The sequence below is a fragment of the Pseudophryne corroboree genome, chromosome 2 (genome assembly GCF_028390025.1).
Source record: "Pseudophryne corroboree isolate aPseCor3 chromosome 2, aPseCor3.hap2, whole genome shotgun sequence".
Lineage (NCBI taxonomy): Eukaryota > Metazoa > Chordata > Amphibia > Anura > Myobatrachidae > Pseudophryne > Pseudophryne corroboree.
This window is the reverse complement of record NC_086445.1, coordinates 270,965,992-270,978,647: the sequence shown is the minus strand read 5'-3', so window position 1 is coordinate 270,978,647 and position 12,656 is coordinate 270,965,992. Positions and strand designations below refer to the sequence as shown.

At 44.0% G+C, this 12,656-nt stretch overlaps 1 protein-coding gene across 4 annotated transcripts in view; it reads left to right on the top strand.

Annotated features, from left to right (window-relative positions):
- The window catches only part of LRCH1 (leucine rich repeats and calponin homology domain containing 1), a 403,150-nt gene that overhangs the window by 151,506 nt on the left and 238,988 nt on the right, over window positions 1-12,656 (top strand). The window lies entirely within an intron of this gene.

Sequence of the window (12,656 nt, the reverse complement as noted above, 5' to 3'; positions counted from 1 at the left end):
ATACAGTTTTTTCGCCTCGCTCTGGTTGAAGAAGAAGGGAGCATGTGGCTTAGATTATAGGAGAAAGGGCACCTAATGTTAAAATTGTGTAGTATATGCGGTGAACTTTAATGGACGGGTGTGGATCATCTAGTCCAGGGGTGGCCAACCAGTCAGAGACAAAGAGCCAAGAAATCTTGTTAGGTACATCAAAGAGCCGACTTTGAGCTGAAGGCGCAAAAATGGGGTGTGACCTTGTGCCTGCTAGACTACGCCCCTGGTATAAAATACATTGAAAAAGCCAGATCCAACATAAAATACAATGAAAAAGCCACTTCTACATCAAATAATTGAAAAAGCCAGATACGCATAAAATATATTGAAAAGCCAGATTCACGTAATACACTTCAGTTCCCCCCTGTGTCACTCCAGCCATCACCCGCCTGTGTCACTCCAGCCAGCTCCCCCATGTGTATTTGGCTCCCTCAGTTCTCAGTCTACGTAGTGCTGCTGCATGTCTGGCTGGAGTGCAGCGGTTTACAGATCTCTTGTGGTCACGTGACTTTGAGGGTTGGGAGCCACATTTGAATAAAGAAAGAGCCGCATGTTGCTCAAGAGCCACGCGTTGGCCACCACTGATCTAGTTGTTCCAATAGGCCGAAATGCAGTAGGTCAACAGAGTCAATAGGTCGACATCTAAAAGGTAGACACTTGAAAAGATCGACAGGTACAAAAGGTCGACATGTAAATGGTCGACACTAAAAAGGTTGGCACAATATTTTTTCTTTTTTCTTTTTTGGGTGTCATTTTCTGTGTTAAAGCACATGTGACCACAATTAGTGTACTGCTTTGGGCAGAGTCCTCGCTCCTCTGCTGCAGAGCTTGGCACAGGTTACTATTCCTAATCATAATTCATATGGATGGTAAATTAAGAAAATGTTTAAAAAAAAAATACAAAAAACCCTTGTGTTGACCATTTCAACCTGTCTACTTTTTCTACCTGTTGACCTTTTACATGTCGACCTTTTGAACTTCTTGACCTAATGCATGTCGACCCTATGGGGTTGACCTATTGACTGTTGACTTATTGAATGTCGACCTATCATCTGGATCTCTTATTGGACAATGCCCATGGCCTTCTCACGTGTTATATATCCTTATTTCCTCCCTGTACCTATAACATGTACAGTAACATAATGTATGGTCGTTGTATTAACATCACACATAGTATATATTATATGCACTGTTGCACGTGCATCTCATACATCACACATCACATCATCATTTACATTTGATGTTACATTAGGAATTGTACAATATAACAAAATAAGAATTCCGGTGTCTGTTCCCAGTGAGAACATAGAAATACCTTTATGATGAAGAAAATATTACATATACTTTTCTGATTGGCTCCAGATGTGTTTTCATTTTAGCTTTAATGACCCTTTAATGTATGAGTCAAAGGAAAACAAATCGCTGCAATATTAAGATAGATATAAATAATTAAAAAGCTATGAAAAGTTCCTTTTGTATGAGAAGTGTCGGTGGTTTTGATGCTGTGTTCTGCGGCCGCTGATTTACACTACAAAGTGGAAACCTGTAACTCTGCTAATCTGGATGTACCAAAGAAGCAACTAGGAATTGAAAAGCTGTTTCTCCCTGGATGATTTCTTTGATTCAGATAACAAAACAACATTCCTTTGTAAATATTGCATTATACTCCCTTTTAGCAGAGGCTTTGTAATTTAAGCTAGCATTCAGCAATAAAGGCTCTTTATAGTCAATAAATTGTACAATATTGGAAGGTCTCTTCTTGCGGTGTAAAGACAAGTATCTCTCATGTCTCAGAATGTTATTGCTTGGCAATGACATATAATTATTCGGTTATATTGCTCTATTTTGTTAAAATTAATAGTTGAAACATTGGGGGTCATTCCGAGTTGATCGCTAGCTGAAAATGTTTGCTGCGCAGCGATGAAGCAAAAAACCACCACTTTTGCACATGCGTATGCGGCGCAATGCGCATGCGCAACGTACTTTCACAACAGTCGATGCAGTTTTACACAAGGTCTAGCGAAGCTTTTCTGTCGCACTGCTGGCCGCAGAGTGATTGACAGGAAGGGGGCGTTTCTGGGCGTCAACTGACCGTTTTCAGGGAGTGTTCGAAAAAACGCAGGCGTGCCAGGAAAAACACTGGCGTGCCAGGAAAAACGCAGGCGTGGCTGGGCGAACGCAGGGCGTGTTTGTGACGTCAAATCCGGAACTGAACAGTCTGAAGTGATCGCAAGCGCTGAGTAGGTCTGGAGCTACTCTGAAACTGCACAATTTTTTTTTTGTAGTCGCTCTACGATCCTTTCGTTCGCACTTCTGCAAAGCTAAAATACACTCCCAGAGGGAGGCGGCTTAGCGTTTGCACGACTGCTAAAAACAGCTAGCGAGCGATCAACTCGGAATGACCCCCATTATTCACAATCTATAAAGCGGTTATGCACCCAGCTGATAGCATTAAATCATGAAATCCATTGGGGTTGTTCAACCCCTTTATGACAGCTTACATTTGTAATGATACGTTTACAGAACAGATATGTCACATGCCAGACACAGAGTCTGTCATTTGAAGGACAGAGGGGCATATTTATTGAACACATTTTGAGGGAAATCCCATCAAAATTTACATTTTCAGGGGGATACCTGTAAAATGTAAGTATCTTGTATGTATGACAGGGGGTTCAGTAGCTGTGGTTCCCTCATTTCCAATCACAGTAGCAGCTTCCATAGATATCCATGGGGCTATTATATTGTAAAATGTACCAAGCTCTGGGATCCGAACCATTCAGGAGCTTGGCTCCTGAGCTATTGTAGTCTTTAGGCTGCATATTGCATAATTTAATGGGAGATGGATTCATGGGACCTTTCCCTGGTAATTGCTAATCGGACACACACATTCTGATAATACTGTACATGCGCAGTGGGTTCAAGCGGGTCCCAGTGGTGCATGCGTGGGGGGTTTCAGAATACCTACATATCCTTCCCTGACTAACCACAATCAGAGCCCCGCCCTTCATAGCATAATGCTGTGATTCACAGGGGAGGACTGGGTCTAATGACACAATTAATCTGGCCTTGTCCCCAACAAGAGCAGCTGCATTAAAGGTAATGGGATATACATATCCTGTACTAAATATTTATTTACACAGCTTAGGGACAGCCTCCTTTTGTAGAGCCTCTGTCCTTGGATGTGTTTCTTCATACATCAGGGCGGAGCATGATTTCTTATTGTTGCAAACAGTGGTGATCAGAAATTATAGAGTCTAGACCATGATAATAAGTACGCATCAAAGTGTCTCAGTAACTGCCATTGCTCTCCTTCATAGAGGCAGGCATGCAGGGCTTCCTGTTTCTTACATTCAGATAACCACTGATGTGATTGGATTGCAGGACTTGCATCATGCATGCCTATTTTGACTATTTTAAGTGCAGAGTATTAGGTGTCCTAGTTCCAGCATTTGTTTCCTTTCTCTTGCTTCCCAATATACTGTGTTTCCTGCCACTGCAGACCACGGCTTGTTGGAGTCGTCTCTAGTACCTCGTTTGTGTCCCAGTGTTGCAGTACTTGAGTCCTCCCAGGCTTCTGAGTGAAATTCGCTGTGACTTCCCACTTACCGCACCTTGGGCCTAATTCAGATCTGTTCGCTCGCTATCATTTTTCGCTGCGCAGCGATCAGGTCACTACTGCGCATGTGTATGCACCGCAGTGCGCAGGTGCGTCGTACGGGTACAAAGCAAAGCGTTGCTGTGTGATGGATTTAACGAAGAATCCATTCGCACGGGCGATCACAAGGAGATTGACAGGAAGAAGGCATTTGTGGGTGGCAACTGACCGTTTTCAGGGAGTGTTTGGAAAAATGCAGGCGTGTCCAAGCGTTTGCAGGGCGGGTGTCTGACGTCAATTCCGGCCTCGAACAGGCTGAAGTGATCGCAGCAGCTGAGTAAGGTCAGACCTACTCAGAAACTGCACAAACTGTTTTTGTACCGCTCGGCTGCACATGCAATCACACACTTGCACAGCTAAAATACACTCCCCTATAAGCGGCGACTATCTGATCGTAGCGCTGCAAAAACCAGCTAGCGAGCGATCAGATCTGAATTAGGCCCCTTGATCGGTTGATACATCTCCATTGCTTGCTGAGTCGATACGTCTTTTCCCTTGGCTATCATAAGCTTATACATTCAGGAGCAAATCAAAGGGCGGTGATCTACAGCTATCTGGACAGTGAAGCCCAAAACTACACCTGGGGGTTTGTAGTGGTTTCCTTGCCTCTGCTCTGCAATTGCTAACCTTATGGGCCCTACACACTGGCAGATAATACTGAAACATATGAATGATCTCGTTAATTAATGAACGAGATACCGTTCATATCTTTCAGTGTGGAGGCACCAGCGATGAACGATGCGCGGCCCCGCGCTCATTCATCGCTGGTGCCCCGTCGCTTGTGCATGCAGGCCAATATGGACGATCTCGTCCATATTTGCCTGCACTGCTATGGAGCCAGGTGACAGGGGGAGTGAAGAAACTTCACTGCCCCCCCGCCGCCGGGTCGGCCGTATCCGCCGTCTGACAGCTCAGCGGCGGATCTGCCAGTGTGTAGGGCCAATTACATTATAATGATGCATACCTTAGAATAGTGCGGAAGAAAATAAAGGAGTGCAGCTACTAATTGTATATATAGATGTTCATCCAAAGCACCCAATGGAAAATTGTAGTAATCAAAGAGTATGCAATAAACAAGCACTTAAGTGCCACAATAAAAAAACTGTGCAAAAAATTGTAGTTTATACACCCTGGAGAAATCCACTGATACCCGGCATGGGTTTGATTCTCAACAATGGCTGGTAGATTTAGGGCCTAATTCAGACCTGATCGCAGCAGCAACATTTTCCTCTAATGGGCAAAACCATGGCCCTCATTCCGAGTTGATCGGTCGCAAGGCGATTTTAGCAGAGTTGCTCACGCTAAGCCTACGCCTACTGGGAGTGTATCTTAGCTTCTTAAAATTGCGACCGATGTATTCGCAATATTGCGATTACAAACTACTTAGCAGTTTCAGAGTATCTTCAGACTTACTCGGCATCTGCGATCAGTTCAGTGTTTGTCGTTCCTGTTTTGACGTCACAAACACACCCAGCGTTCGCCCAGACACTCCCCCGTTTCCCCGGCCACTCCTGCGTTTTTTCCGGAAACGGTAGCGTTTTTTCCCGCACGCCCATAAAACGGCCTGTTTCCGCCCAGTAACACCCATTTCCTGTCAATCACACTACGATCGCCGGAGCGATAAAAAAGCCGTGAGTAAAAATACTATCTCCATTGTAAAATTACTTGGCGCAGTCGCAGTGCGAATATTGCGCATGCGTACTAAGCGGAATTTCACTGCGATGCGATGAAAAATACCGAGCGAACGACTCGGAATGAGGGCCCATGTGCAGTGCAGGTGGGGCAGATATAACATGTGCAGAGAGAATTAGATTTGGGTGGGGTGTGTTCAAACTGAAATCTAAATTGCAGTGTAAAAATAAAGCAGCCAGTATTTACCCTGCACAGAAACAAAATAACCCACCCAAATCTAACTCTCTCTGCACATGTTATATCTGCCCCACCTGCAGTGCACATGGTTTTGACCATTAGAAAAAGAGTCTGCTGTTGCGATCAGCTCTGAATTAGGCCCTTAGTTAGCAATTAACTCCAATACAGACTTAGGTTATCGATTCTATGTTATTCTATTGTTATTGCAGGAAAAAGAAGCTTGGCTGGAAAAATCTCTGCACTATGTGGTGACAAGAAATTGTTAGTATCAGGGTAAAATTGCGAAGCATGATAATCAGCCCAATACACATAAAACAGTAGTTCTAGTAAGCATTATAGTTACAGCAAACCTGCAGAACTGTTCTAACTAGCGCTTTGAGATTTTGACCGTATTTGTTCATGGAATAAGAACCTGTTTTCCTATTGTCTGGCCTTGTTTGACTACATACAGTAAATCACGCAACACACGACTTGTACACTCATTGCACTGTATAAGCACTAAGTAAATTTGCTCTGTCTGTATGTGAGTACTTACAAAGCATGAATCGATTTGACATCTGAGCTGTGCCAAACTACAGGGCACACAGGACTTATATAGATCTGCTGCTGCAGTCAACTTTTCCTTTAGTAAATGTAAAACTAGTCCTGCGAATGCCATGTCTGTTACAGCAATCAAAAATGCAACATCTTACAGTACAGAAGTTTTTGACTACAGTATGTAGTGGCTCCGTTAAATGAAAACATTATTTATAGTCTGCCAGTGTGGGATTATATTGTGGCCTATAAATAGTTATTTGGCTGGAGCACGATCAGCCCGGTGGGGAGGGAACCACTATCTCACAATATGAGCAGAGGTGCTTTGCAGGAGCTGAGCAATATGTACAATGGAACCTGAAATCAGCAGCATATTTACTTGTATAGCTTAGGTAATACTGGGGCACATTATTAAGCCTGGTGATGTGATAAATTACACGGTGATAAAGTACCAGCCAATCAGCTGCTAACTTCCATGTCACAGGCTGGGTTTGAAAAATGACAGTTAGGAGCTGATTGGCTGGTGCTTTATCACCTTCCACTTTATCACTTCACCAGGCTTAATAAATCTGCCCCACTGTATCTCGCTCTTCTTGGCTGCTAAAAACACACACAAGGTAGTTTATAAAGGGAAAATTGCTCTTTATAGAAAATACAGGATGTGTTTAATGTGCTGTTGGGATCCCGGCAGTAAGGATACCAACGCCGAAATCCTGACAGCCGACAATGCCGCCAGCCGGAATCCTAGCACACCAGGGCTATTCCCACTCGTGGGTTTCCACGACACCCATAGAGTGGGAATAGATCCTGTGGCGAGTCTGCAAGGGGACTCTTAGCGCTCGCCCTGCTGCCAGCATTCTGGCAGACGGGATGCCGCTGTTGGGATATTGACAGCCGGCATCCCATCCGCCGGTAAACCATACTGAATCTGAAAATACAGCTTTATGTATTTATTAACATTTATCTAGTGTCAGCATCCTGTAGTACTTTACAGTTGGCCCTGTACCTGCTGTGCGCCTTGTTTTTCATGAATACGCTGATTTCTGCTAGAGATGGAGCAATATGGCACTATTTGCGGAGGAGTGGAGGTGTTTCCCCTGAAGTATGGATGAGGCACAGTGTCTCATTATTTAGAGCACTGCAGAAACAGGTACATTTTGTGAGGTGAGATTATTGCAATGAGATAAAGGTGTGGAGTGAGCACATTATAAGGAACACAGTAGTACTTTCCATGCCTATCATTCATCCCCTACAGACCAGAGCTGGAGCCTTGTGCAATTCTCTGAAAGAGGAAGTGTATTTGCCATACACAGCACAATGTGCAATTAAAAAACAAACAAACAAACAAAAAAAAGCGGTCAGGGTTCCAACTAGAACAGGTAAGCCATGAACTTGTGGTCCTCTTTAGCGTTTCCCTTCCACTCCTAGAGGCCAAAGTCAAAGCTGAATCAGGTTGGGGCTCTTCATGACCCCTTGGTTGCCAGTGCAATTAACAAAAGTGTGTGGAACACTCCTACAAGTGATACCAACACATTTATTTATTGAATCATTCATTATTAATTATTTTTTTGTATGCTGAGTTATTGATTTTCATATAGTGGAAACCTGCGTTGGCATTCTGATTACATGGGGTGGTGGCAGTGCTTGAAAGTACAATGTACAATACACAATACTAGACTCCAGATGCAGGTGCACAAAGTAAGCACTAAGGGCCGAATTCATATTTGTACGTACGCGCATGAAATCGGAAGTGCGATTTTCTTGGCTACAGAATTGCAAAGTGAAGCTGCTGCCCTGAAATGGAAAGAGCCGCTCACCAGAGCCATCACACACTCATCTGCAGCTGCGTATACAGATCTGAGAAACATTGGGCTGCTCTTTGGCTGTGCAGACTGGCTGCAGCAGTAGTAACTCTGGTGCTGTGTTTCTCTGCGTACATGATCGCCAGCTGAATGCTTATACATGGCCCAAAACCAGGTATGACACACCGACGTTGTTGCTGCCGGTTAGCTTCCCACTTTCTGTCAGGCACTCTACGGCTAAGTCCTCACTGTGAGCGCAAATGCGAGGGTCCATTGGCCTGTGCGCACAGCGATTGCAGCACATGCCCAGTCTGTTGATAACCGCTCCATTGCGTGAACATCAACCACTACATACAAAAAGGAAGACCATATTTAACTATATGAAATAATATAAAATGTATAAACTCAGTTTTAGAATAAATGTAGTGCACACGTCCATGAAACTATGGATGCCCACCTGCTACAAGGAGACCTCTGGAAACTTACCCAAACAATTTATACATTTATAATGCGAGACTTCTATTACTCTGAAATCCAGGTTATATTGGTATGGTAGGAACCATGAGCTCTGATTAAAACACCTATGGATCAGTTTAGTGGTGTAATGGGCTAAAGATAAGATAGTTACTACCTTCAAATCAGATACAGACTTATACTGCCGCAATAGCACGTGTGGCTGTACACTTTAATTTCCAAATATATTAAAAAGTGCTACCCTGCTGTGATTGAAAGTACAGTACACAATCCAAACATACAGATGGGGTGCGCACTTTGGGGCCAATATAGAGTTGAGTGCAAGTCTGTTTTCTATATGTATCCTGCATGTTTCCGTGCTGCACATGCACCGGAGCCTAGCGTATGCACCTACAGGTGATCCTGAGTTGTGGAGTGAGGCACCTTGCCCGAAGCATGGCGAGCGAAGTGGTTCACTAATTGGGGTTCCCGGTCACTGTACGGAGAAAACGACACCAAAAAAAAGTGAAAAAAAACCTCATGTCAACCTTATGTCATGTCGACCTAGAGTCCATGTCGACCTACTTACTGTCTACCAATAGTGGTCGACCTAGACACTGTTGACCTAACTCTTGTCGACCCTCCATACCACACCTGTACAGATCACCATTTGCCAAAGAATGGGAGTGGGCAACTTGATGGAATTGCCCGCTCTGCGGAGTTGTGTACATTTTAAAATAGACCTGTTAACAGACATAACTTTTGCACCAAGACTCTGCATATTGGAAAATATATGCATTCAGTTGTGCTTAGGAGAAATTATAGCCAACTTGCATCCAACTCTGCAGTAACCCGTTTATGCACTAACACCATTCTGTATGATGTGTAAGTGCCAAAAGTGCTTCTGCTCCAAAAGCGTATTTCTAGGTGCAGTCAGAGCAATGTAATAAAGTTTCACACACATAGAAGTGTTACAAATACAGTCCTGATACCCCCTCACTTTAATGTTTTATTTAAGACATACCTAACATTAAACGCAGAGCCGGCCATAGGCATAGGCAAACTAGGCAATTGCCTAGGGCATTTGATATGCCCAGGGGCATCAGCAGCTTCTGCTGATTAAAATGATATGCGGCATGCCTATACTCTGTGTGTAGCATTTCATATGCAGATACAGCCACAGTGTCACACAGTATATAAGCATGCTGCATATCATTTTAATCAGCAGACACTGCTGATGCATCCTAGCCACATAGTAATGTAAATAAGATGCATTTTCATTAAAAAAAAGATGCCCAACATTAGCATTGAGGCAAGATTTATGAGGACACATCTGTATCCAAGCAGAGGCAGAGGTCACAGTGTTAGTAGCAGTGTGAGTGCTGTGTGCATGTGAGTGGGTTGGTTGTGCAGTAGTGTTTAGAATATGTGTGAGGAGTATTATGTGTGTCATGTAAAAATGCATTAATAATGTGCAACATATGTGTAAGGGGCACTATGTGTGTCATGTGTATAAGGGCATTAATTATGTGTGGCATATGTGTAACAGGGTACTACTGTATGTGTGTCATGTGTAAAGGGGCACTAATAATGTGCAGCAAATGTGTAGGTGGCACTATGTGTGTCATTATGTGTATAAGGGCAATAATAATGTGCGGCATATTTGTAAGGGACATTATGTTTATAAGGACATTAATAAGGTGTCTCATGTGTAAGGGGCATTACTGTGTGGAATTATGTGTATAAATGTGTATAAATGCATTACTAATGTGTGGCATTATGTGTATAAGGTGCTCTACTATGTGGCGTTGCGTATAGAAAGGGCACTACTGTGTCGTCTAATGTAAATAAAGAGCAATAGGGTGTGGTGTAATGTGAATAACGAGCAATTCAGTGTGATGTAATGTGAATAAGGGGCTCTACTGTGAGGAGTAATGTTTATAAGGTAAAGTGATACTACTGTGGGATGTAATATGAATTATGGACACTATCGCATGATCAAATGTGAATAAAGTTGCATTACTGTGTGGCATAATTGGAATTGGGGTTACTATTGTGTGGCCACGCCCCTTGCCAGCAAAAACGCACCCCTTTTTGGGCTGTGCGCCAAATGTGCGAGCTGTTCCTATTTAAAATATAGGGGGTACAAACACCAAAATAAGGACTGCTATGGGTGAGGGGTGATGGTGCTGTGAAAGAGGTGCAAGGTCAGAGGCAGAACCAGCGGTGGTGCTAGGGGGCACCAGCTAAAATCTTGCCTAGGGCATCATATTGGCTAGGTCCGGCTTTGATTAAACGTTATCCAATTAACAGTGGTAATACAGTATTAATGGGTGGGAGGTTGGACTTGATGTGATGGAAGCACCATTGTGTTACTTTGAATTTCTGCTGAAATATTGCCATGTAATAGACCCCATAGTTGTCCTGTTGGCATGTTATCTGTTATACCTTTCTGCTTTGTCCAAACCAGTGGTTCCCAAACTCGGGGGGTAATTCAGAATTGATCGTAGATGTGCTAAATTTAGCACATCTACGATCATTTACCAAGGTGGGACGGTCGCCCAGCACAGGGCTAGTCCGCCCCGCATTTCAGTCTCTATCCCCCACCCCCGCGCAGATACAAAAGCTCCCTACCTGCGCAGCTCCTGCAGGGAGCGATGCGCCGCGTTCCGGGTCGCAGCAGCTGCGTATGACATCACGCAGTCACCGCGGCCCGCCCCCAGCGGTCTGGACATGCCTCCGTTGTCCAGACCGCGTCCCGCTAATGGCATTCTAACGCCGTTGGCATGCCCCCTCCCGCCCCGTGACCGCCTGTGCCTGATTGATAGCATTTCACCGGGCTCCCGGGGTGCGCACGTGCAGTGTGGCCGCTGCGTGTGCACACTCCACAAAGTAATTCAGACTGCGATCGCTGCCGCTGCAGTGATCCAGTCTGAATTACCCCCTCAGTCCTCAAAGACCCACAACAGTTCACGTTTTCCAGGTCTTCTCACAGTAGCACTGGGGCAGATGTATTAAACCCGGAGAAGTGATAAAGCAGTGATAAGTGCATGGTGATAACGCACCAGCCAGTCAGCTCCTGTCAGTTTACATATCGGAGCTTATTGGCTGGTGCGTTATCACCTTGCACTTATCAATCACTGCTTTATCACTTCTCCAGGCTTAATACGGGTCTGGGACTGAGGGTCGACAGCACAAAGGTCGACACACCTTAGGTCGACGCCAATTGGTCGACACACCTTAGGTCGATATGGACAAAAGGTCGACATGGAAAAAGGTCGACATGAGAAAAGGATATAAAAAAATCGTGAAAAACTCACGTCGACCCTTTTCCATGTCGACCTTGTTCATGTCGACCTTTTGTCCATGTCAACATAAGGTGTGTCGACCAATTGGCGTCGACCTTTGTGCTGTCGACCTGGAGTCCGGATACCGCTTAATACATCTGCCCCTCTTGAGAATCACAAGTGAAATAATTAGCTGGAAAACTTTAGCTGTTGGGGGTCCTTGAGGACCAAGTTTGGGAACAACTGGTCCAAACCTGAAAGCACAGTTATGCAGGACTATGTAGAGGTAAAAAATGGCTTTAAATATTGTTACACTGCAAGGTACAACTGTGTTGCTTTAACAGAATTATGGCGGCGACTGTGCCTTCATTAGCCATGGAAGTCTGAATAAAATGCTTGTTAACAGAAAGCCTTACCCCTTGTAACTGGCCTATTCTAGACTTTGTTAAAATAAATTTAAAATGAGCATTTAATACAGGTCAGACAAGATGTGAGCATCATGCCATTTGGTATCTGTAATACTCCAGATGTTTTTAGTTGTTTTATCTGTTTTTTTTTTACATTTTGGACAATTTGTAGTTACATATTTTAAAGATATATACTGATTTACTCTTCTTCATGGAGGAACATTGTAATCATGTTCTTTTATTATTTGCCTAAAAAGTACAGATTTTCAAGAGCAATTTTGATATTCAAGAAACTCAAATAAGTTTATCTCTGCTCTAGTACTGTGCTAACCTGATGCTCTATAACGACATCTCAGAGGCTGCAGAAGAGGCTGGTGCTTTCTTCTCTCAATAATCTGGAGCTGTCGAACAAATAACAGCTTATATATATACTGCTCAAAAAAATAAAGGGAGGGGGGCGTGGCCTAGCTGCAGACCTGTGCAGACGTGTTTCACAGGAGCTCCTGCCTTACGTCCACATATAACGTTAATAAACGACACTCTGCTGCTCCCTGGTGATCTTAGGGACCCCCCTTCATCAGCTGGGGTCTCCCTGTGTAGGGCAGAGAGGTCC